The sequence below is a fragment of the Schistocerca serialis genome, chromosome 7 (assembly GCF_023864345.2).
Source record: "Schistocerca serialis cubense isolate TAMUIC-IGC-003099 chromosome 7, iqSchSeri2.2, whole genome shotgun sequence".
In the NCBI taxonomy this organism is placed as follows: Eukaryota; Metazoa; Arthropoda; class Insecta; order Orthoptera; family Acrididae; genus Schistocerca; species Schistocerca serialis.
In genome coordinates, this window is record NC_064644.1 from 479295035 (window position 1) to 479318261 (window position 23227).

Consider the following 23227-nt stretch of genomic DNA (forward strand, 5'->3'; position numbering starts at 1 on the left):
AGCATGTAAGAAATTTCATCAAGCGCCTTGAGAACTGTTCATTTCTGACTGACAACGATCGAGAAATTGCTTCTCGTGAAAATGCTATTAAAATCCATTCAATCGTACAACACCAACCGTCAGCACCTATATTTGCCAAAATGTTGCGTTACGCATTGTTTCAATCCAAACTATCGGAAGAAAGATAATTTTTTCAAAGTGTTAACCAAGTATGTTTTCGCTTACAAACTCTTGAACATTCCCTGTAAATGCGGGAAAGCTGCTTTCATTCCGTTCAGTAGATGCCGTATCAGTTTGTTTTCCGTGACCGTTTGACAAATACCATCTTGTAACGTGTGATGTCGACAGCACACATTGTATATTACTCTTGTGGTCTGGCACATTGTGACTTACTGTATTACTGATTGTGAATAACGTCATTCGCGTCATCATTTATCGAGGTTTGACTTGGGCTTTCCAAGTCTGTCCCTCGTCCTTGAGAATTCAATTACAATTCGCATCATTATTTATCGAGATTTGACTTGGGCTTTCCAAGTCTGTCCCTCGTCCTTGAAAATTCAATTAAAAACAGTAAATAGTCAAATAACATATGAAACTCGCTACACCCTTATGAATATACGCGTGACATTTTTTTCATTACACGAGGGTAATACCAAAAGTATGGTCTCCTACTTTTTTATAAGTACATAGACCTGTTTATTTCTACAATGGTTTACATCAGTTTACAGCTTGAACATTTAGTTATTTTTCGACATAATCACTATTTCTGCCAATGCATTTTTGCAGATGCTGTGGCAGTTTTTGTATGCCCATGTCATACCAGGTCGCCGTCATGCTGTTCAGAAGGTTATGAACCTCTTCTTTCACCTCGTCGTCGGAGCTGGCTCAAATGGCTCTGAGCACTATGGGACTTAACAGCTGTGGTCATCAGTCCCCTAGAACTTAGAACTACTTAAACCTAACTAACCTAAGGACATCACACACATCCATGGCCGAGGCAGGATTCGAACCTGCGACCGTAGCAGTCGCGATGTTCCGGACTGCGCGCCTAGAACCGCGAGACCACCGCGGCCGGCCTCGTCGGAGCTGAATCGCTTTCCGACCAAATGTTCTTTTAACCTAGGGAGCAGATGACAGTCACTGGGCGCCAAGTCAGGACTATATGGTGGGTGGGTGATTATGTTCCACTGAAACTGTTGCAGGAGGGCAACGGTTTGCCGAGCGATGTGTGGGCGAGCGTTGTCATGGAGAATGTGTATGCCCTTGCTCAACATTCATCTTCTCCGGTTCTGAATTGCCCGTTTGAGTTTTATCAGAGTCTCGCAGTACCTGTCAGCGTTAATTGTGACCCCAGTGATTCAGCTCCGACGACGAGGTGAAAGAAGAGACTCATAACTTTCTGAACAGCATGGCGGCGAGGTGGTATGACATGGGCACATAAAAACTGCCACACCGTCTACAAACATGCATTGGCAGAAATGGTGATTATGTCGAAAAATAGCTAAATGTTCAAGCTGTAAACTGGTGTAAACCATTGTAGAAATAAACAACTCTATGTACTTATAAAAAAATAGAAGACCTTACTTTTGGGATTACCCTCGTATTACATCTTAAATGTCATATAAATTAAATAATGTGACCGGTGACGAAAAAATTGTAGATTAAATAAATGTTTGCAGGATTCTAACCGTGCCTCGTGCTCGACCTTCTCGTTAAACGCGAACAGTAATCACTTTTTTTTGTTGATCCCATTTTGTTCGTGACTGTTCGTCCCATGACACCCGTTGAAGTTCACCGTTGACCCATTCACTCAGTTTCTTTTACTACAGAGGGCAGCTAACCCTCTGACCGAATACGCTAAGCTAAGTGCTGGCAGCACTTCACTATAATGACTTCTTACGGCCGGCACCTTCTCACAGATAAAACATAATTGACGCGTACAAATTCTCTTGCTATTTTCTTGTAATTGCCTCAGTAGTGCACCTTACTACTTTAAAATTATGTTGTTTTAATGGCCTACTAAAGGCGTACGTAGTCTGGAGTAAATCCGTGGTCCGAACGTCGCGGCCTCCCCTTGTTACATTGGAAACCCAAGGGCTATTTTTAATGTTGTGTGTGTACGTACCACACCGGCTGTAGAAGGTTGTGAGAGATTCCTCGACTGGATCAGGGGACCGTGCCTCCACGCTATTGGCATCAGCGAATTTACTACAGAGTGCTGCAACGTGTCCGACGCTCTGCCGCACGACGCGCGGAGCAGCTGTCGAGGGAATTGGCAGCGCGCGCCCCTGCTTCCGGCGACAGCTGCTCTCGCCAGATCCCAAGCGGGCAGTCACGAGGCAACCGTAAATCTGGAGGACCACAATAGCAGCAGCGAAACTTCCGGAGCTCCGCTCAACACTTCAGGCTGTTTGCTCCAACAGCGTTGCCTTCACTGCTACTTTTATGATTTCTCAACACCACGCAACAGGAGGTAACCTACCGCCTTCAGTATTTCACACGAAATACACCACGCTTCTCCTGCCAACGTTAAACGATTCTTCTTGTGCAGTCGGTGCTAGAATCACCTATTTTATTTATCGCTTGGCTATTGTTCTCATTTCTCTCAGCAGGAGGCGGGCAGCTAGCGGCCATGTTCCCGCGCTACAGTCTTGTATTAAAAGAATTAGAAGTGTATATAAATACAGTACTTATACACTGCTGGCCGGCAGGGGTGGCCGAGCGGTTCTAAGCGCTACAGTCTGGAACCGCGCGACCGCTACGGTCGCAGGTTCGAATCCTGCCTCGGGCATGGATGTGTGTGACGTCCTTAGGTTAGTTAGGTTTAAGTAGTTCTAAGTTCTAGGGGACTAGTGACCTTAGAAGTTAAGTCTCATAGTGCTCAGAGCCATTTGAACCATTTCTACCGAGGCAGAAGATTGTTCAAAAATGGTTCAAATGGCTCTGAGCACTATGGGACTTAACGTCTGAGGTCATCAGTCCCCTAGAACTTAGAACTACTTAAACCTAACTAACCTAAGGACATCACACACATCCATGCCCGAGGCAGGATTCGAACCTGCGACCGTAGCGGTCGCGCGGTTCCAGACTGTAGCGCCTAGAACCGCTCGGCAAAACCGGCCGGCGTGAAGATTGTGTAATGGTGTAAATATAGATAAGTTGTTATTCCATGTACTGGAAATCTTGGATATAATTATGTACGCTGTTATGTTAGTTGCTGAGTCCCAGCATTTTCTGTCCCATCTTTCGCATATCGGAAGATGACAACATCGCAGAGGAGAATTTATTCAGTATGCAAAACACAGCACTTTGATGTTAGTAAAAACCGCGGTTTGAAATGTTCCGTTACAGTTGGAGGCAAGGCCGTGGCTGTAAAATATTAGTAAAATATCAAAATATGGCTGAACCACACAAAATCTATGACAAGGACGCAAGTCACAGGACGCGTTTCTGGGGCAGGGTCTGATCTTCAGGTAAAATGTTCAAGAGTCCCAAAAGAGATTAACACTTTTACAACGTAAAAGAATAATAAAGCATAGGAATAAACAGTATCTGCTAGCACCGTTGAATCCTCACACTTATTTCCTTCTGCACTTCGCCTTCTTCCGCGGCTGGTGCACCAACCACGCATGGCGTGTTCTGATGCGTGTTTACTGGCGATCGCTGATCGTCGTATCGCGAATCAGCAGTACACTTTCAATTTCGTTATAGCGGCAGTGGTGTAATACACGTCATCGGTATTGATGTGCAATTTCCATGTTTGTTAGGTTGTGGTACACCATTTTCCATGTTTGTTAGGTTCTGGTACACCAATTCTGTCTGCAGGTGGCGACAGAACTTCCAGCTAAAGTAAGTAACCTTTATCTGTACCTGGGTTTTGCTTATTTTTTATTATATCGTCCCGACGTGTCACGCAGTGGAGGGAGCGCGAGTGGAAAAACTGAAAGGAGTGGAGACCCATGCAATATTTACATAGGTGAGGATTAACAAAACGGATTTAGGTCTCCTCCCTTAGATTCGTATCTGAGGAGACGAATTTCATAAACTTCGAAAACTGTTCGCTGCTCGAGAGAGAGAGAGAAGGGGGGGGGGGGGGAGGGAGAGAGAGAGAGAGAGAGAGAGAGAGAGAGACGGACAAGAGTGATGAACAATGGTAGAGCTCGTAAAAGCACCGTCTGAAACCGGACGGGTAGTTAACAGTCCGGAAGTCCTGCTCGAGTTTTATAGCAGCGGAAGCCCATCTCGTCTGTCTGCACTGGATGCTGTTACATACCCGTCTGCTGCATCGACAGCCACGGGAGAAAATGGGTCGATTAGACAGCTGCGCGTAAATCAAATGTGAAAGAAAGTACATTCTCTCCTAGCAAGTGCGTGCTAACTTTCTTTTATTAACCAAAGCTACTCAACCATTTTATCTATGAAATCGTTTTCTACCAATCTGTCATACTCGACAGCACATCATATTGCAGAGAGGATGGGTAAGGTATGACAAAACGCAGCACTAAAATATTAGCTACCATGAACTTTCATTACTGTAAACTTAACTTTGCAATAGGCTGTAATTTTACATTCCTGCTCAACTACGCTACAAACGCTCCGAAGTACCAGGAACGAAACGTCAGCAAACAACACGTGTAATGTCACATTGTTGACGTCAAGGAATTTAGTTTAAGCGTAGTATCCTATTATTATTATTATTATTATTATTATTATTATTATTATTTCGAGTGGATTAATGACCAGGTGCAAGTCTTTGAATTGGACACCACTTTGGCGACTTGAGAGCCAACGATCTTGCCGCAATGCTAACACCGATTCCCGTCAGATCAGCGAAGTTAAGCGCTTTCGGGTTGGATAACTGAATGCTGTTGGCAAGTGGCGTGCACTCAGCCCTTCTGAGGCCAATTGAGAAGCTACTTTGTTGAGATGTAGCGGCTCCGGTCACGAAAACTCACAGCGACCGGGAGAGCGGCGTGCCGACCACATCCCCTTCCATACTCGCATCCAGTGCCACCTGTCGGCTAAGGATGACACGGTGGTCGGCCTCCCGAGGCCTGTTCAGACGGAGAGAGAGAGAGGGGGAGCGAGAGAGAGAGAGAGAGAGAGAGAGAGAGAGAGAGAGAGAGGAGAGAAAGAGACATTCTCGGTGACTTGTCTGTCCCTAATCTATCCCGTTATCCAACTAGGGAAAAGGAACCTACAGTTTAACGTGGCATCTGAACCTCGGGTCGTTCCTGTCCACTACTCACACCGTTGACAGCAAGAGGTTAGGTTATAGGCAGGCTGAAAATTTTCGTGATCCGACCGGCATTAGATGTCGCGACATATCGGTTAAAGACACGAGCTTTACCGCTGGATCTCTAAGCTCGAAAGTACAATAATGTGACGTATATTGTGATGAGTCCCTTGACACTGAGCGGAGACACGAAGCCTGTAGTGACGTATTTTTTGCTAACAATAAAGCAATGTATGTTTTGGAACTTGTACGGAAATTGTGAAAACTTTTCATCATACAGTCACCGGTACACTCTATGAGAGAGAATTCCAGAACCTATTTTCACTCTGCAGCGGAGAATGCATTGGTTTGAAACTTATTAGGAAATTAAAACAGTGCCAGGTCGGGACTCAAACCTAGTACCTACGCCTTTCGTGGGCAGGTGGTCTACCATTCTGACAGGAAGCATCAATTCAATGCACACTCCGCTGCAGAGTGAATATCCATTCTGCAAACAATCCCCTAGGCTCTGGTTAAGCCATGTCTCCACAGTATCCTTTTTTCCAGGAGCGCTAGTGCTGCATGGTATACAGGGGTACTTCCAGAAGTTTGGAAAGTAGGAGACGAGGTGCCGACGGAAGTAAAACTGTGAGTGCGGGTCGCGAGTCGTAGCTGGAAAGCTCAGTACAGCACCTGCCGTGAGAGGCGAAGGTCTTAGTTTCGAGCTCCGATCTGGAACATAGTTTTAATATGCCAGGAAGTTTTATGAGAGAGAATTTCCATAAATTTACTCGTAGTAGATGCTAACTGCAAATCACCAAACATTCGTATGTAATGCCCATCAGTGGCTTCACTGTAGAGACGTTACACTGATTGGCCAAAAGTCATGGGTAGGCACTAAATTTGATATCGGCTTCTGAAGCGTATCCGGTGCATTTTTCTCCAGACATTTCTGGTAGAAATGAATAGTGCTATATTTCCGTCCTCCGATGGCAAGGCTGTACCATACGATGACCAGCATTGACGACTCCTGCAGCGACTGGTAAGAAGCGCCAGCAGGCTGTCACATGGCCATGCCCATTACAGTAAAGCCGGAGATAAAACACAGCCGCTGGGCCGCTCCAAGACTGCTGTGCTAAAGTCTCTAATTACTCTGAAGTTTCGTAACCTGGCTGTTTACTACATTTCAACTGGACTACGTTTTGGTTTGCTATTCTATGGATTACTGGGCTATAGGTTTTATTCTCTTCCTGTGTTCTACAATTTACGGCAACCTATAGGGAACTGGAATTGTGAACTATCAAATAATTACAATGTATCCGCATTTTCTGTGTAATAAAAGGTGTGCTACTCTAAGGCACGTGTAATGGGCTCCTGACGTCCCACATTCAAATCTGACAGGCAGTAGAGCATCGTCTGGCACGTATATATTTGCATAGGCGACTTGGCGTCCAAACTATTTTAAACTCCGGGCAACCGCAGCTGTTGAAATGCATGATGTTAGGAAGAACTCTGCTTGCAGCTCGTAAAATTGTTGTTTAAAACGCAATCGGTTTCGCGGGTTAAAAACGCGTCATCAGGTGCAATAACGTTAAGAGATCACAGACATACCCACAGCTCCTAGCTCAAAATTCACTATTCCGAGAAAAATGTCAATACTATGGCGATCGGAAGGTAAAGAACACGTGCTCGATTCTTTAAAATTTGCCTGCGTATGATTAATCACGGCACTATGCAAATTACTATGTGGAAAGAAACAATGATTTGCGTAGTACCGTGACTGTTTATATGCAGGAAAATTTTGAAGAAACGAGCACGTCGTTACCTTCCGCTCGTCATAGTATTGACGATGGGTATGCCTATGATCTTTTAACGTTGTTGCACCTAATGATGTTATTTTAAGCGAAACCGGTTGTGTTTTAATAAACTACAATTTTACCAGCTGTAAGTGGAGTTCTTCCTAACATCATGACTTGACGCCCGTTCGACAAACACCTTTGTACGTCCTGTGCGGCAGTTAACGCGTGGGAAATCATTGTCCACCCTAGACACGACCCTTAGATTCTTGTGCAGTCTTCGGAAAGCTGTGTCCCATGTCTGTTGTAGCAATTATCATGACAAGTTCGAAGTTGAACACTCGCTGGCATATTCGTATTCTGCACAAAAAAAATGGCTCTGAGCACTATGAGACTTAACATCTGAGGTCGTCAATCCCCTAGATTTAGAACTACTTAAACGCAACTAACCTAACGACATCAGACATATCCATGCCCGAGGCAGAATTCTAACCTGCGACCGTAGCAGCAGCGCGGTTCCGGACTGAAGCGCCTAGAACCTCTCGGCCACAACGGCCGGCAATTCTGCACAAACTGAATGCTGCTGTCTTCACTATAAAAATAATTTCCACTATCTCTGACACTGGAACACCAAGACTTCTTTATTTGCCTATTTCACTCTGTTATCTTGTGTATTTTATATTTTGGGGCAACTCTGGCCAGTCGGGAAGGTTATTACAAAGTGAGTCTGTGAACTTCGTGTTGTAGAGCGTTCAGGACGCCCGGAATTCTAACTCGATCATCCCTGTGGACATATTCAGTCACGGGATTCCTTGTTGAGAATATTGGCTCATACAGAAGAAACTACAAATTCATTCAGTGCACACTAGACAGAAGAACGATATGCACATGGGTAGTTTTGTGTTGACTGTAGCAGAGGACACATGGTAGCCCCTAGCGGCTTGCATCTCTGTTGCATTTGATTTTAATTCTGACTACTTGACGCTGTCAGGTATGACCGCAGCTTTCGTATATTTTGGTACGCTATGCTGTAACAATTAGTTTTAATTTTCTCCGAAGAAGGTGTCCCTTGGGACACCGAAACCTAGGTCGCAAATCAATTGTGTTCGCGACTGAGGGCTGTGTTTTTCAAAATTTTGTACATGGCTAATAGTTTAATAAGCATTATTCAGCAAGTTACATATTCAATAGGCTTCCAGCAGAGCTGGATAAATCCCAGGTTCTCAAATCGAAATTAAAAGGCTTCCTTGTCGCACAATTTATTCCTGTTCTGTGCAGAAGCTCCCAAGAGTTACACGCAGCAGTCGACAATATTTCTCCATAAAATGTTATTCGCATACTCTCAAAAATGGCTCTGAGCACTATGGGACTTAACATCTGAGGTCATCAGTCCCCTAGAACGTAGAACTACTTAATCTTTACTAACCTAAGGACATCACACACATCCATGCCCGAGGCAGGATTTGAACCTGCGACCTTAGCGGTCGCGCGGTTCCAGACTATAGCGCCTATCACCGCTCGGCCATTCCGGGTGGCTATTCGCATACTCTCTCAGGTTTTCTTCGTGTTTTATCTTGTAAACCAGGTACTGAGTCTTTCCATGACCAAGTAGCTTTGGCTCGCATGGTCCCGTAAAATCAGGTAAATACATAATGAAACGCAAATAGATATCGGGTTTACTCTGGGCCCATACACCGCATCGAACGGCAACGTACTGGCGTCACACACGACACATTGTCAATCTGGACACTTCCCGTGACTTTTGATCACTCAGTGTACCATAAAATTGTTGTAAATCACCACGCCTTAGCTATACAGCACACTGCCACGTGTACACGATTGACAAGCACCTTACGTGACACGGGTTGCAGCATTTCATGGTGTGTATAAGTAGAAAGATCGATCGGAGCCGCGTTCACGAACGCTGAAGGAGGCAGCGGCCCACGCGCGCTGCCTGCGCTCGCGGTATCAGCTGGCGGCGGAGGGCGGGGTTCGAACCTGCAGCCGCTGAGTCACGACGGGACGCGGCTACAACCTGCGGCGGAGCGCGCGCTGCCCACACGCCAGCCGAGCGCTCGGCCTCGTCCCAGGCGGCAGCCACGGCATACCGTCCCTGCATATCTGCAGCAGGAGCTGGTGGACGCAGGTGCATCGAAGTACAGATTCTGGGATGGCTTAACGCAAGCGTGCAGTCATAAGAGGTAAAACAAGTAGCCAACTGTAGCCTCTACACGTTATATCGCAACTGAACGGGCTTCCAGTGTCTGCCGGAGAGATAGCATTCCGGCTTCAATTGAGTGATCGGTTCTACGGCGGTTCACAAACGTACAATACTGTCCATTAAAATTGCTACACCACGAAGATGTGCTACAGACGCGAAATTTAACCGACACGAAGAAGATGCTGTGATATGCAAATGATTAGCAATACAGAGCATTCACACAAGGTTGGCGCCGGTGGCGACACCTACAACGTGCTGACATGAGGAAAGTTTCCAACCGATTTCTCATACACAAACAGCAGTTGACCGGCGTTGACTGGTGAAACATTGTTGTCATGCCTCGTGTAAGGAGGAGAAATGCGTACCATCACGTTTCCGGCTTTGATAAAGGTCGGATTGTAGCCTATCGCGATTGCGGTTTATCGTATCGCGACATTGCTGCTCGCGTTCGTCGAGATCCAATGACTATTAGCAGAATATGGAACCGGTGGTTTCAGGAGGGCAATACGGAACGCCTTGCTCGATCCCAACGGCCTCCCATCACTAGCAGTTGAGATGACGGGCATCTTATCCGCATGGCTGTAACGGAGCGAGCAGCCGCGTCTCGATCCCTGAGTCAACACATGGGAACGTTTGCAAGACAATAGCCATTTGCACGAACAGTTCTACGACGTTTGCAGCAGCATGGACTATCAGCTCGGAGACCATGGCTGCGGTTACCCTTGACGCTGCATCACAGACAGGAGCGCCTGCGATGGTGTACTCGACGACGAACCTGGGAGCACGAATGGCAAATCCTCATTTTTTCGGTTTACAGCATCAAGATGGTGGCATTCGTGTTTGGCGACATCGCGGTGAACGCACATTGGAAACGTGTATTCGTCATCGTCATACTGGCGTGTCACCCGGCGTGATGGTATGGGGTGCCATTGGTTACACGTATCGGTCACCTCTTGTTCGCATTGACGGCAGTTTGAACAGTGGATGTTACATTTCAGATGTGTTACGACCCGTGGCTCTACCCTTCATTCGATCCCTGCGAAACCCTACATTTCAGCAGGATAATGCACGACCGCATGTTGCAGCTCCTGTACGGGCCATTCTGGATACAGCAAATGTTCGACTGCTGCCCTGGCCAGCACGTTCTCCAGATCTCTCACCAATTGAAAACGTCCCGTCAATGGTGGCCGAGCATCTGGCTCGTCACAATACGCCAGTCACTACTCTTGATGAACTGTGGTATCGTGTTGAAGCTGCATGGTCAGCTGTACCTGTACACACCATCCATGCTCTGTTTGACTCAATGTCCAGGCGTATCAAGCCCGTTATTACGGCCACAGGTGGTTGTTCTGGATACTGATCTCTCAGGATCTATGCAACCAAATTGCGTGAATATGTAATCACATGTCAGTTCTACTATAATATATTTGTCCAATGAATACCCGTTTATCATCTGCATTTCTTCTTGGTGTAGCAATTTTAATGGCCAGTGGTGTATTATATAGGCATGATGAATTAATGAAATCCTGTTGTATAAGCACTATGCATTTCCGACTGTATGTCTGTTTCACCTTTTTTTGTTCTTCAACTTCTCAGTGATCGTCTCCTGCAGTTTGTCGCTATTTAGTAAATACGCTCAGTTTATATGCTTTCAGTAAAATGTTCCCTCGGAGAGGGACCTTATAACCCCCATGACACACAACCTTCCCCTTCGGAATCCCGCCTGATATCATTCCTCATAGCCCTCGAGCTGTTGGACTGTACAGTACAACTTCATTGTACACTTCTTGACAGGTTGAGAAATGATAGTCGTCGTGGGCAAAGGAGGTGTCGTAGGCAAATGTAACAAAGTCATTGTAATTTGCAGTAGTGCAACAACATGATGAAATCGTCATAAATAAATAAAACAGTGATATAAAGAAAGATTAAATGTGAAGACTAATAAAACACTCATGAACAAATGCAATAAGAATTATATTGTTTCGAAAAAACTCAAAGCAGCTAATTCGTGGCCTGTCGCTTTTATGTCCTTCCTAAGCGAACACCCACCTCCGTGTACGAGGTTGCTAATGCAGAGCAGTGGTCCTTGTCTAGGGGGCTTTCAGTTCGAATCTTTATGATGGAGTGAATTGTCATCGCCAGTATTTGGACATAATGCAGTTAAGGGGTCTCATCACTATATGTTCCGCTGGCGTTATGAATTAAATTCTAAACCTCTTCTTATAGTTTAGCCCTGTGAGGCATCGGTGCACCAGTGTCATGTTTCACCATCTCCCCTTCATCCATAGCAACACTACACTGTACAATCTTACTTCACAATTATGCACACGACACAGCTGCACACCTGGCACTATCGTAATGGATCAGAGACACACAACGGGAAACCATCTCCACCAGCACCTTGCCCAAGACGACAATGACTTTCTTAAACAATCACCATAATATTCATACGGAATAAGCCTATTAAATGGCCTGAAAAACCGTAAAGTTCCCGTATTCTCTACTGACAGCAAAGTTGTTTACTAATGCATCAGTAGTGTCGAACATACGTGAAACGTTAAAACTGAATTCCGAAACCTGCGCTTACATACAGCTCTGTTTCGCTTTAAATGTCACAGATCGCCTCACAGACCAACGGAAAGTTTCATCTTGCTACTGTATTTCTACTATCGTTGTACCGTTTGTTGACGAGCACAGGTAATCAGTAGAAACATCTTCCAGATAACCACCGACGTCACTAACAGACGCAACTTACTGGTTAGCGTTGTTGTCGCGACTCCTACTTGTTAAAGTAGCGACGTGTCTTGCTGAACGCCTCTGGAGTGGGGATTTGCATAGTTGGCTCTCTCGCCTAGCTTCCGTTAGCTTTCTCTGCACAGCTTTCCCTCGGAGATTGTGTGATTAGAGGCTCCATTTTGCAGCTGCCTTTCCCTCGGCACGAATAAAGGCGAAAACACAGAAAATTTTGTCGCGTCAAATGGCAGTAGCACAATGACTCCTTTTTTTGAACTTTTTCATAATTTTATTTCTAATCCGACATTTGCGCTGCATTTCTGTAAGCAGAGTCTGTACGCACTACGTTCCCAAGTTTCTCGATATTGCAAGAAAGCAATATTTGAGAATCTACTCCGTGTAATGTACTCCAATTGAAACTAATGTTGCCGCAAACAGTCACAGTTTATTTTTATACCCACTGCTCGCTTCAGGGAGTTGAATTCCATCGTAATATGGATTTGTTTCAATTAGTAAGATATGTGCGCACGAAGTGCATTCAAGTTAAAACATTTCCGTTTTTTTCTCACAGAGCAATCACATAAAAACTTTGAAACTAGCCACTTCTCGACATAATCTCTAATGAATGTCCGACCACGGAGATTGTCTTTCATCGGAAACAGACAAAAGTCGCTAGCAACCAGATCAGCTGAGTAGGTAGCACGAGAAATCACTTAAAAGTTGCTATCACGAAGAAAGTGCAGCGTCGCCTTCGTGTGATGCGCCCAGGGGACATTTTTCGCGTTTTTTAGGTCTTCATGCAGGGTAGTGTGCACACATCCCACGGAAATGCCAAATTTGGAGGCGAGGTATTCCACCCTCATTCGGCGATCCTGCAAAACAGCTTCATCTATTCGCTTGATCATGTCGTCAGATCGGCTAGTACGACGCCGAGATTGTCTCGGTTTGTTGTCACACTACGTTCTGCCTTCATCGAACTGCCGCACCCACCACACACGTACATGACACCATCATCACTTGACTGATTCAACTGGCGATGAATTTCAGTCGGTGTCACACCATGCAAATGGAGAAAACGAATCATTACACGTTATTCTCGTAATGAAAATGTCACAATTTCAAATATCAATAACAGACCTCACCCTCGTCACTTCCGCTAGAGTTTCTGTGTCGCGTACACTGCTGCCAACTGTGTCAGGCATTTACAATGAGTTGTCACGTATTTATTTTTTTATAACATAGCGAGTGCTTCTAACTGTTTCCTGTCCCGAGAAAAAAACTCGGAGATGTTATAACTTGAAAGCATCTCGTATTGTAAGAATCTTGGATAACCTGCGGGACCGTCTCCTGTGGTCGCAGGCTCCTGTTTCTGTCGTGTTTACATCACAAAACTGCTGTGCAGTGCTGCTGAGGTTTCTGTAATTTCAGGAGCACTTTTTTGCCTGCTGAGCCAAAGCAAACAGGTCCCTACAGTTGACTGGGTCAAACATAACCTCCTTGAACGGCTTGATGCGTTAATGGTACTGCCATTAGCCTTGATGACATTGCGCGCTGCTACAGTTAGACGTCTAAACAAGCAGCGTCTCTACGTAAGAGACTGGGTAATTCAACAGATTTGTGTCCTTTGGAATTTTCAGATTATTGGCAAGTGCACGTAAACGAATGAAGAGCTTGGGAAATGGGTTCTACATAACTGTGAAAATACATTTCCGCTGGAATTCTTTGCCTTCCTGATTACATTGCTCAAAGATTTCTGGCAAAATAATTTTTATGTATGAAGATGGTACCTGTTCTTTTGGACATATCCGAAAGAACAGATACTATCTTCAAATATATACAGATAAGACTCACCGACCATTTGACCATCTTCTTCTATGTGGATGCACAAACAGTGCCCGAACTCTTACGGGAATCGGCGGTAAAGCCGCGAGTAATGAGTATGATGGGCAGGGGCAGTATGAATACAATGCGGGACAGTAAGTTGTGGCCGAGCAGTTCTAGGCGCTACAGTCTGGAACGCGCGAGACCGCTACGTTCGCAGGTTCGAATCCTGCCTCGGGCATGGACGTATGTGATGTCCTTAGGTTAGTTATGTTTAAGTAGTTCTAAGTTCTAGGGGACTGATGACCTCAGCAGTCAAGTCCCATAGTGCTCAGAGCCATTTGAACCATTTGAACAGTAAGTTGCGAATGTGGGTCTCACGGGAGGCGTACCAGAGATAAATCCCTGCAGTCGCACTATCGTCTGTGTCCTCGGTGGCTCAGATGGACAGCCGGCACGGTAGCTCAGCGTGTTCGGTCAGAGGGTTAGCTGCCCTCTGTAATAAAAAGAAACTGAGTTAATGGATCAACGACGAACTGAAACGGGTGTCTTGCGACGTCCGCCCAGAGCAGATGGAACGAACTGAAAAAAAAACCAACAAAAACGAAATTAAGGAAAAAGAGATGGATAGAGCGTCTGCCATGTAAGCAGGAGATCCCGGGTTCGGTTCCCTGTCGGGGCACACATTTTCAACTGTCCTCGTTGACTTATATCAACGCCTGTATGCAGCTAAGGGTATTCATTTTGTGGTGTCACCGCCAGACACCACACTTGCTAGGTGGTAGCCTTTAAATCGGCCGCGGTCCGTTAGTATACGTCGGACCGGCGTGTCGCCACTATCAGTGATTGCAGACCGAGCTCCGCCACACGGCAGGTCTAGTCTAGAGAGACTCCCTAGCACTCGCCCCAGTTGTACAGCCGACTTTGCTAGCGATGGTTCACTGCCTGCATACGCTCTCTTTTGCAGAGACGACAGTTCAGCATAGCCTTCAGCTACGTCATTTGCTACGACCTAGCAAGGCGCCATATTCAGTTACTATGTATCCTGAACAGATAACATTGTGAATCATGTACCGTTAAGAGCGACGTTCATCACTAATGGATAAAAGTTAAGTATCCAACTGATTACGTCCGCTTTCTGAATTATAATTCCTTGTCATGTTCCAGACCTCACGTCAGTATAGTTCTTCCCTCCTCACGCCAGCCTGCGTGAACTAAAACGCGTGCATTTCGGTCTCCTCTAGTAATACGGTGTTGGTTCTTCTGCCAACACAACACATTTCATAGTAATTTCAAAATAATATTTCGTCTTTGGTTCCGCCTGTTTAGGCAAACAACTTGCTGAAAAATGTTTCCACACCTTTGTACTGTCATCAGAAGGGTCTTATTTTATTGAGATCTTCCTTACCAGCTGATTAGGCTACCGTAGAATTTTTCGTAACAAATCAGACATCTGGTCGTAGTTTGTTAAGAGCATGATAAGAGCCCACTCATCATGCCACAGATCTTCTGAAATATATTTGGGTAATAAACATAAAACACAAGAACTTTCGGCTTGTATAAAAAGTCCGAATCCAATTCTAGAAGCACGGATGCTGTAAGAGGATAAAAAAAAAACAAAAGGATGATTTTTTTATATTTTTTTACTTCTACTCTGCGTCTCTCGCTATGTGGCTCACTTTGAGAGTTAACTAGGCACCAGTATTCTGTGTTACTGATAATATAACGGAGAAATTAAAATTCAGAATAACTGAGGATAAGGTAAAAATTTCTGGTCCCCAAACATACGTATGTTTGATAATCATGAAATTTAGTTTTTTGTTATGGTGCCAAATAACGGCAATCTTCAGAAGAGTTGAGTATGTTTTAATCAAAGCAGGCGCGTTGTGCCTGTTTCGCTCGAATGGAGAATCTGGAATACTGTGCCGGCAGAAAACACTCTTTTTTTATGGTTCATCGTGAATGAAAATTCTTTCTTTCGCACTCGTATTTTCCCGTATATAATGCAATTTGTGGTTGTAAAATACATTGTATATGAAGAATATTCATTCTATTTCACAAGACAATATTTTCTTCATGAATGAATATAGAGACCTGACGCGAATATAAACGTTTATACATCTCGCGAAATACCTGAAACGGAAAAAAAACAGAAATTTTCGAGCTCGTACGAAGACTTACCGTCTGTCGTTCTTCCCAGACACCATTAGAAACAGAAATGGGACGAAATTATTGTAATACCGGAAGTACACTCCACCACACGTCATAGAATTGCTTGGGAAATGTGTTTGTAGATAATGTAGGTACAGATTCAGGTCTCTTGAAGATTGCGTCACGTAACCCAGCGAGACACACTTGTTACTCTGCCCATCAGCGATGAAATCACACCACTTGCCTTGAACTTTCACCTCAAAAGGAGAGGTCTAGACAGTAACAGCTGTAAAGGTGTGATGATGTTGAGATTTGTCCCTTTCCTTTGGCAGACATCGCTTGTGCTGTGAATCTGCTCAAGCTTCTTACTCGATCCGTGTTCAGCCCCGTCTCTGAGCCGCCTCCGTATAGCGGGTGTGAAGTCGAGTTGGTTCTGGGTGTGAATCAGTAGCCGCTTGCTCAGAGCCTCATCGGAATCTGAAAGGCGGGCGCCAAGCAGCGCCTTATATGCTGCAGCGCATGGCGTGACTCACACACCTCCTCGCTCTGTCACTATTTGTTCCGACGAGATTCAAAAATATATCTTCTGCGGTGCTCGGCTGCACCTCTTCCGCTGACAGCCACTTGTACAGTCGAAGAGAGACGTGTTTTGGTTTCCTCTCGCTTGCCTATTATGCCGCTTATCAGTTCACTATGTCCACGAGAAGGAATGGGTTGAACCTTGTTCATTATCCTGTTGAAGTTATCCATTGTTCACCCAATAAATGAGGCGACGGTAAGGGTAGTTCGCTTAACAAGATCACGGCCAATTAGTTTTCTACAACATCTCTAACTGATATTACTTACCCTCTGTAAACGCCGTTATTGAACGGAAACAAAGCTTTAAAGTTTCTTTCCACACATTTAACCATACAAAATTTCGGTATTTGCCTACTAATGTGTACCATCATCAACATTTCCAACAAATATTGCATCACACAAAATGGAAACCTGCGATACCTGATTTTACTTATGAGATGAGCAAAACCTACGTCATTTGCAGAACTGGCTATCCTGTAAGAAAGTATATTGCGAAGAAATAACTTGACGACAACCTAGTGATTGAAACTTCCTAGCAGATTAAAACTGTGTGCCGGACCGAGACTCGAACTCGGGACCTTTGCCTTTCGCGGGCAAGTGCTCTGCCATCTGAGCTACCCAAGCACGACTCACGGCCCGTCCTCAAAGCTTTCTGCCAGCACCTCGCCTCGGGGAACCGAGTGGTTGTTTCCAAAATGAATTTTTCACTGAGCCACGAAATTTCCTTGTAAATTTCCAATGCGAATCGGACCGAAACTCGAAACTAGAACTTTGCATTTTTCCGCGATGCCATTTTTTCCCGGAGAGCTACTCCAGTAAAATATGCACGGCACCTTCTGTGAAGTTTGGAAAATGGGAGGCAATCACTGGCAGAATTGAATCTGTGGGGGCGGGTAATGTGATTGTATAATTAAGTCGGTTAGGGAGTGCCTGCAAAGGCGAAGGTCCTCGGTTCGAGGATCGGTTCAGCTTACATTTTTAATCCACCACGAAGTTTCAGAGATGCAGAGTGAAACATATATTCTGTGTGTTCATTATTCAAATTCTTTAAAGAAAGTTCACAGAATACTGAAAGGAGTCTAAATAGATACTGGTCAAGCTGATGCACCGATTAGTGACGTATTTCACGGCTTAACATGGAGTCACGCCATGCTCGATAGAGTTGGACGGTCATTGCTGCAAAGGTATCAGTCACGTAATGAGGTCCAGAGAAGACTGTTTTAAAACTTGTAACAACTGTGATTGCACCTGGCTTACACAAAACGTAAATTTTGCAGATACATTTTAACCATTCTCGAAACTTTATGGCCGTGTCATGCGCTTAACAAAAGCTTAACAAAATTTCCGATTCCTCCGTGCAGTCTTCCGTTAGCGTCTGTGAAGCTTTCCTGAGACTACGATTCACAAATAGACAGAAAAATGCGGCAAGATACTCAATTTAATCGTAGTAATATATACAGATAATACAGCTGTCTTGATTTTTTTCCACTTGATAGTATGTTTAGCTTTCATTTCTTATTCAAGGAACATAAATATCCCATTCTGTAATGAATAAGAAATGAAAGCTAAACACACTATCTAGTGGAAAAAAATCGAGAAAGCTGTATTATCTGTATATATTACTACGATGAAATTGAGGATCCGAAGTATAGTGCCGCATTATTCTGTCTATTTGTGAATAGTAGTCTCAGAAAGCTTCACAGATGCTAACGGATGAGTGCACGGAGGAATCGGAAATTTTGTTTAGTCTTTTTTTCTCTTAAATTACACGAAGATTCTGTTAAGTTGAAGGTTCAGGTGACAAAAAGCTAAACATTGCTAATCCGACAAGTCGACGGGAGATCGGAAGGCACAGAACGAAACTGACAGGATCAGACGAAAAGCAAATGGCTCTGAGCACTATGGAACTTAACATCTGAGGTCATCAGTCCCCTAGAACTTAGAACTTCTTAAACCTAACTAACCTAAGGACATCACACACATCCACGCCCGAAGCAGGATTCGAACCTGCGACCGTAGCAGTCCCGCGGTTCCGGACTGCAGCGCCAGAACCGCACGGCCACCGCGGCCGGCTCAGGATGACTCGGGTGGAATTTTGTATTTGGTGCTACGAATGGCAGCTTGCACTAAACGTAGAAGAATGTAAGTTAGTGTAGATGAGCAAGAAACAAAATCCCTTAGTGTTCTAATACAGTACTGCTGCTTGACAGTTACAACAGTTAAATATCTAGGCTAGCGTTGCCAAGCAACATGAACTGAAATGAGCACATAAGGTTTGCTGTAGGGAGGACGTATGGTCGTGAGAACTCTAGATCAGGGTGTCTGATCTATAAAGGAGATCGCGTACAGAACGAGTATTACGGAAATGCACCGTGTTCTGAAATGGGAATCCCTGGAGGGAAGGAGGCGTCCGTTTCGAGAAAAACTATTGAGAAGTAGAGAGAACCGGCATTTGCGACAGTCTGCTGACTGATCCTACTGCCGTCGACATACATCTCGCATAATGACCGCAATTACAAGATAAATCAGGGCTCGTATGGAAGCATACAGGAAGTCATTTTTCCCTGGCTCCGTTTGCGAGTAGAGCAAGAAAGAGAATGACCAGCAGTGGTATGGGAACACTCTATCAAATGGTTCAAATGGCTCTGAGCACTATGGGACTTAACATCCGATGTCATCAGTCCCCTAGCCTTAGAAATACTTAAACCTAACTAACCTAAGGACATCACACACATCAATGCCCGAGGCAGGATTCGAACCTGCGACCGTAGCAGCAGCGCGGTTTCGGACTGAAGCGCCTAGAACCGCTCGGCCACAGCGGCCGGCGAACCCTCCATCACGGACAGTACGTTAGTTTGCGAAGGGTACATGCAGATGTAGAAGTGCGTTAAATCTAATGAACTGTGCGTGACATAGGCGTTAACTCATCATAACCAACATGAATTCCGCAAACAGAGATCATGTGAAACTCAGCTCGCCCTATTTGCCCAAGAAATTCACAGTGCCGTAGACACTGGCGAGCAGATTGATGCCGTATTCCTGGATATGGTTCCGCACTTACGTTTAGTGAAAAAAATACGAGCTTACGGAATATCGGACCAGGTTTGTGATTGGATTCAGGATTTCCTAGAAGAAATAACACAACATGTCATTCTTAACGGTTCAAAATCTGCAGATGTAGAGGTAATTTCGGGAGTACCGCAGGGAAGCGTGATAGGACCTTTATTGTTTACAATATACATAAATGACTTAGTTGACAACATCGGTAGCTCCGTGAGGCTATTTGCAGATGACACGGTTGTCTACAAGAAAGTAGCAACATCAGAAGACTCGTACGTACTCCAGGAGGACCTGCAGAGGATTAATGCATGGTGCGACAGCTGGCAGCTTTCCCTAAACGTAGATAAATGTAATATAATGCGCATACATAGGGGCAGAAATCCTTTCCAGTACGGTTATGCCATAGGTGGTAAATCATTGGAAGCGGTAACGACCGTAAAATACTTAGCAGTTACTATCCGGAGCGATCTGAAGTGGAATGATCACATAAAACAAATAGTGGGAAAAGCAGGCGCCAGGTTGAGATTCATAGGAAGAATTCTAAGAAAATGTGACTCATCGACGAAAGAAGTAGCTTACAAAACGCTTGTTCGTCCGATTCTTGAGTATTGCTCATCAGTATGGGACCCTTACCAGGTTGGATTAATAGAAGAGATAGACATGATCCAGCGAAAAGCAGCGCGATTCGTCATGGGGACATTTAGTCAGCGCGAGAGCGTTACGGAGATGCTGAACAAGCTCCAGTGGCGGACACTTCAAGAAAGGCGTTACGCAATACGGAGAGGTTTATTATCGAAATTACGAGAGAGCACATTCCGGGAAGAGATGGGCAACATATTACTACCGCCCACATATATCTCGCGTAATGATCACAACGAAAAGATCCGAGAAATTAGAGCAAATACGGAGACTTACAAGCAGTCGTTCTTCCCACGCACAATTCGTGAATGGAACAGGGAAGGGGGGATCAGATAGTGGTACAATAAGTACCCTCCGCGACACACCGTAAGGTGGCTCGCGGAGTATAGATGTAGATGTAGATGTAGAACCTTTTCTTTCCTTGTAAGTGCTGGCGACACGTTCAGAATGGTGCGACACGCCTTTGGTAACCAAGCTGCTAACTCACGTGGCCTTCCCCACACTCCCAGTTCTGCCGTCTTATCTCCATGGTCTTTGCTTGTGACACATGAGGATTCCAGCAGAACGCTTCAGGAAATACCGCTGTTTCAGTTCCCAGAGCTGCCACATCAACTTCTCTCAAAATATGTACTCCTTATATCCATTTTTTCGACGTCACCCCCTTCCTGCTCCCTCATTGTTGTCACTGGTAAGAGTAATACCGGCTTAGAATACACTACTCAACGCAGAGCGACTAGAGTTTTTCAGAAGTAGGGTATTCAGTTGACATGTTGCACTGTTTCATGTTTATTCACAGCTTGTTTACTTAGTACTCCTGGTCAATGTTAGTAGCTGTAAAAAGCTTTACACGAGATAATTTCTTAGGCATGAAGTATCTGTATAGTTTACGGGAAGGTTGCAATCAATTGTCGTTCTGAAGTGGAGGGTTTAGGCTTTACAAATTCCAGTACCTGCCGAAGCTATATCTCTCGCTTAGTGGTCCTCGTCGGGCAACACCTTATACATATATCAATTTCCGAACTTCACATCTAAGTTTTGGGGGATAAAATGGCATGGAAACTAAATAGTCTCGAAAATGGTAAGGAACTGCACAACTTACAACCTTCGTTTAACAAGGAATCCTTTAACACTGCTTGTGCGAGGGTCTGCTTATATCGATGGGTTTGCGGCTTGACGGTAATCAAATGGTTCAAATGGCTCTGAGCACTATGGGACTTAACTGCTGAGGTCATCAGTCCCCTAGAACTTAGAACTACTTAAATCTAACCAACCTAAGGACAACACACACATCCATGCCCGAGGCTGGATTCGAACCTGTGACCGTAGCGGTCGTGCGGCTCCAGACTGTAGCGCCTAGAACCGCTCGGCCTCTCCGGCCGGCTTGACGGTAATATTCCATCCAGGTAAATGCAGACATTCACAGGATAACCGTGCCTGCTGTCAACAGTTACTAAACTCGTAGGTCGAACCGGCGTACTGCACCCCGAGGATGCTAAGGAACCAAGTTTGCTGATTGGCTGACGTTCATGACGACGGATTGCAATTCTATGTGGCCACGATTATTGAATTTCGTCATGTCTTATTGTGTCCATATCATAAGTAGCGTATTATGACGACATGCCGTTGCAAGATAACGGCGCATTTCAGGTTTATCCGAAACACTCAAATACTTCACTCTTAGTACGATTTGTTATTATTAAATGTCAGTTAACGACATATCGGTGGTAAAAAATGTCTGCAGGACACTTTAACATGAAAGACAACGTCTGATTTGTAAGAGTTCACAGCAGCTTAATGAATAGAGGCACGTACTTACGAATCTGATGGAAGTAAGATCGAGTATCTCTATACGCTAATTCTTCTTTTTTTTTCATTTTCACATTTGTAACACATTCTGAGACTTACTTATTCATGCATTACAGGTATGTTCTGCAATATTCAAGCTTGTAACTTTAGTCCGATTAGCTGCGAGTGAAACGACCATCAATGGCATTTGTATTTTGTGTCTGGAAGTGTATTTCCGAATATGACGCGATTTCCGAGCGTGTGGTTAGGCAGGTTCAAATGGTTCAAATGGCTCTAAGCACTATGGGACTTAACATCTGAGGTCATCAGTCCCTAGACTTAGAACTACTTAAACCTGACTAACCTAATGACATCACACACATCCATGCCCGAGGCAGGATTCGAACCTGCAACCGTAGCAGCAGCGCAGTTCCTGACTGAAGCGCCTAGAACCTCTCGGCCACAGGGACCGGCGCTTAGGCAGGAACCTGAGAGGACAGTTTAAATGTCAGCAGAGCTTCTTACCGACCAAGACACCAGGAGGCGCTGTTGCGGACTTTCTCCCTTCCTTATGACGCCATGAACGCTAACCAGTCAGCGACCAATTCCCCGGCACCCGCGAGAGGCAGGTGAATCAGAAAACCATAGGACGTTGATTAAGGGGAGACAAGGTAATAACAATGAGCTTACAGTAGGAAAGATGTGTTTCGCAATAACGAAAGTGAGCAAGTGCTCTTAGTTCTTCAGGTATTTATTTTCGAGCCCATATTTACTGGACATTTTTGTCTTGTTTCCGGCCATACAACCACATTTCAAAATGTGGCATAGATTTTTTTACACCCTGTATAATAGTTCGTTTAATATAAGCTAAATGCCGTAAGTTGCTGCAGGAATATCATCTCAATAATTATTATACAGTAAATGTGGTTTGCTCTTCTTCCTGGTTTTCCACACTTTAAATGCGCGTTCTATAATATTTACATCCTGTATGCAGCTGCCTCACATTTGAGTAGTTCGTGTTTCTTTCGCAGTAACAAATTACAGTTGCGCAGTTTCGAAAAGAAACCGCAACTTGATAAGCAGGTTTATGCAGGGCAAGCCGGTTTTTTAGAATTTTTTGTTTCGTACTCCTGTTTGTTAATTGCCTACGCCGTGAATAAGGTTCAATATAAAATTGATGCAATCATTCAACGTGTTTGCTAAGTATATTTAAAAGTAGAAGATGCA

General features: G+C 44.7%; 2 protein-coding genes across 3 annotated transcripts in view; one reads left to right on the forward strand and one right to left on the reverse strand.

The window, feature by feature from the left end:
- Positions 1–23227, forward strand: part of LOC126412127 (synapsin) — an 861195-nt gene that overhangs the window by 489984 nt on the left and 347984 nt on the right. The window lies entirely within an intron of this gene.
- The window catches only part of LOC126412129 (metalloproteinase inhibitor 3), a 332484-nt gene that overhangs the window by 152661 nt on the left and 156596 nt on the right, over positions 1–23227 (reverse strand). The window lies entirely within an intron of this gene.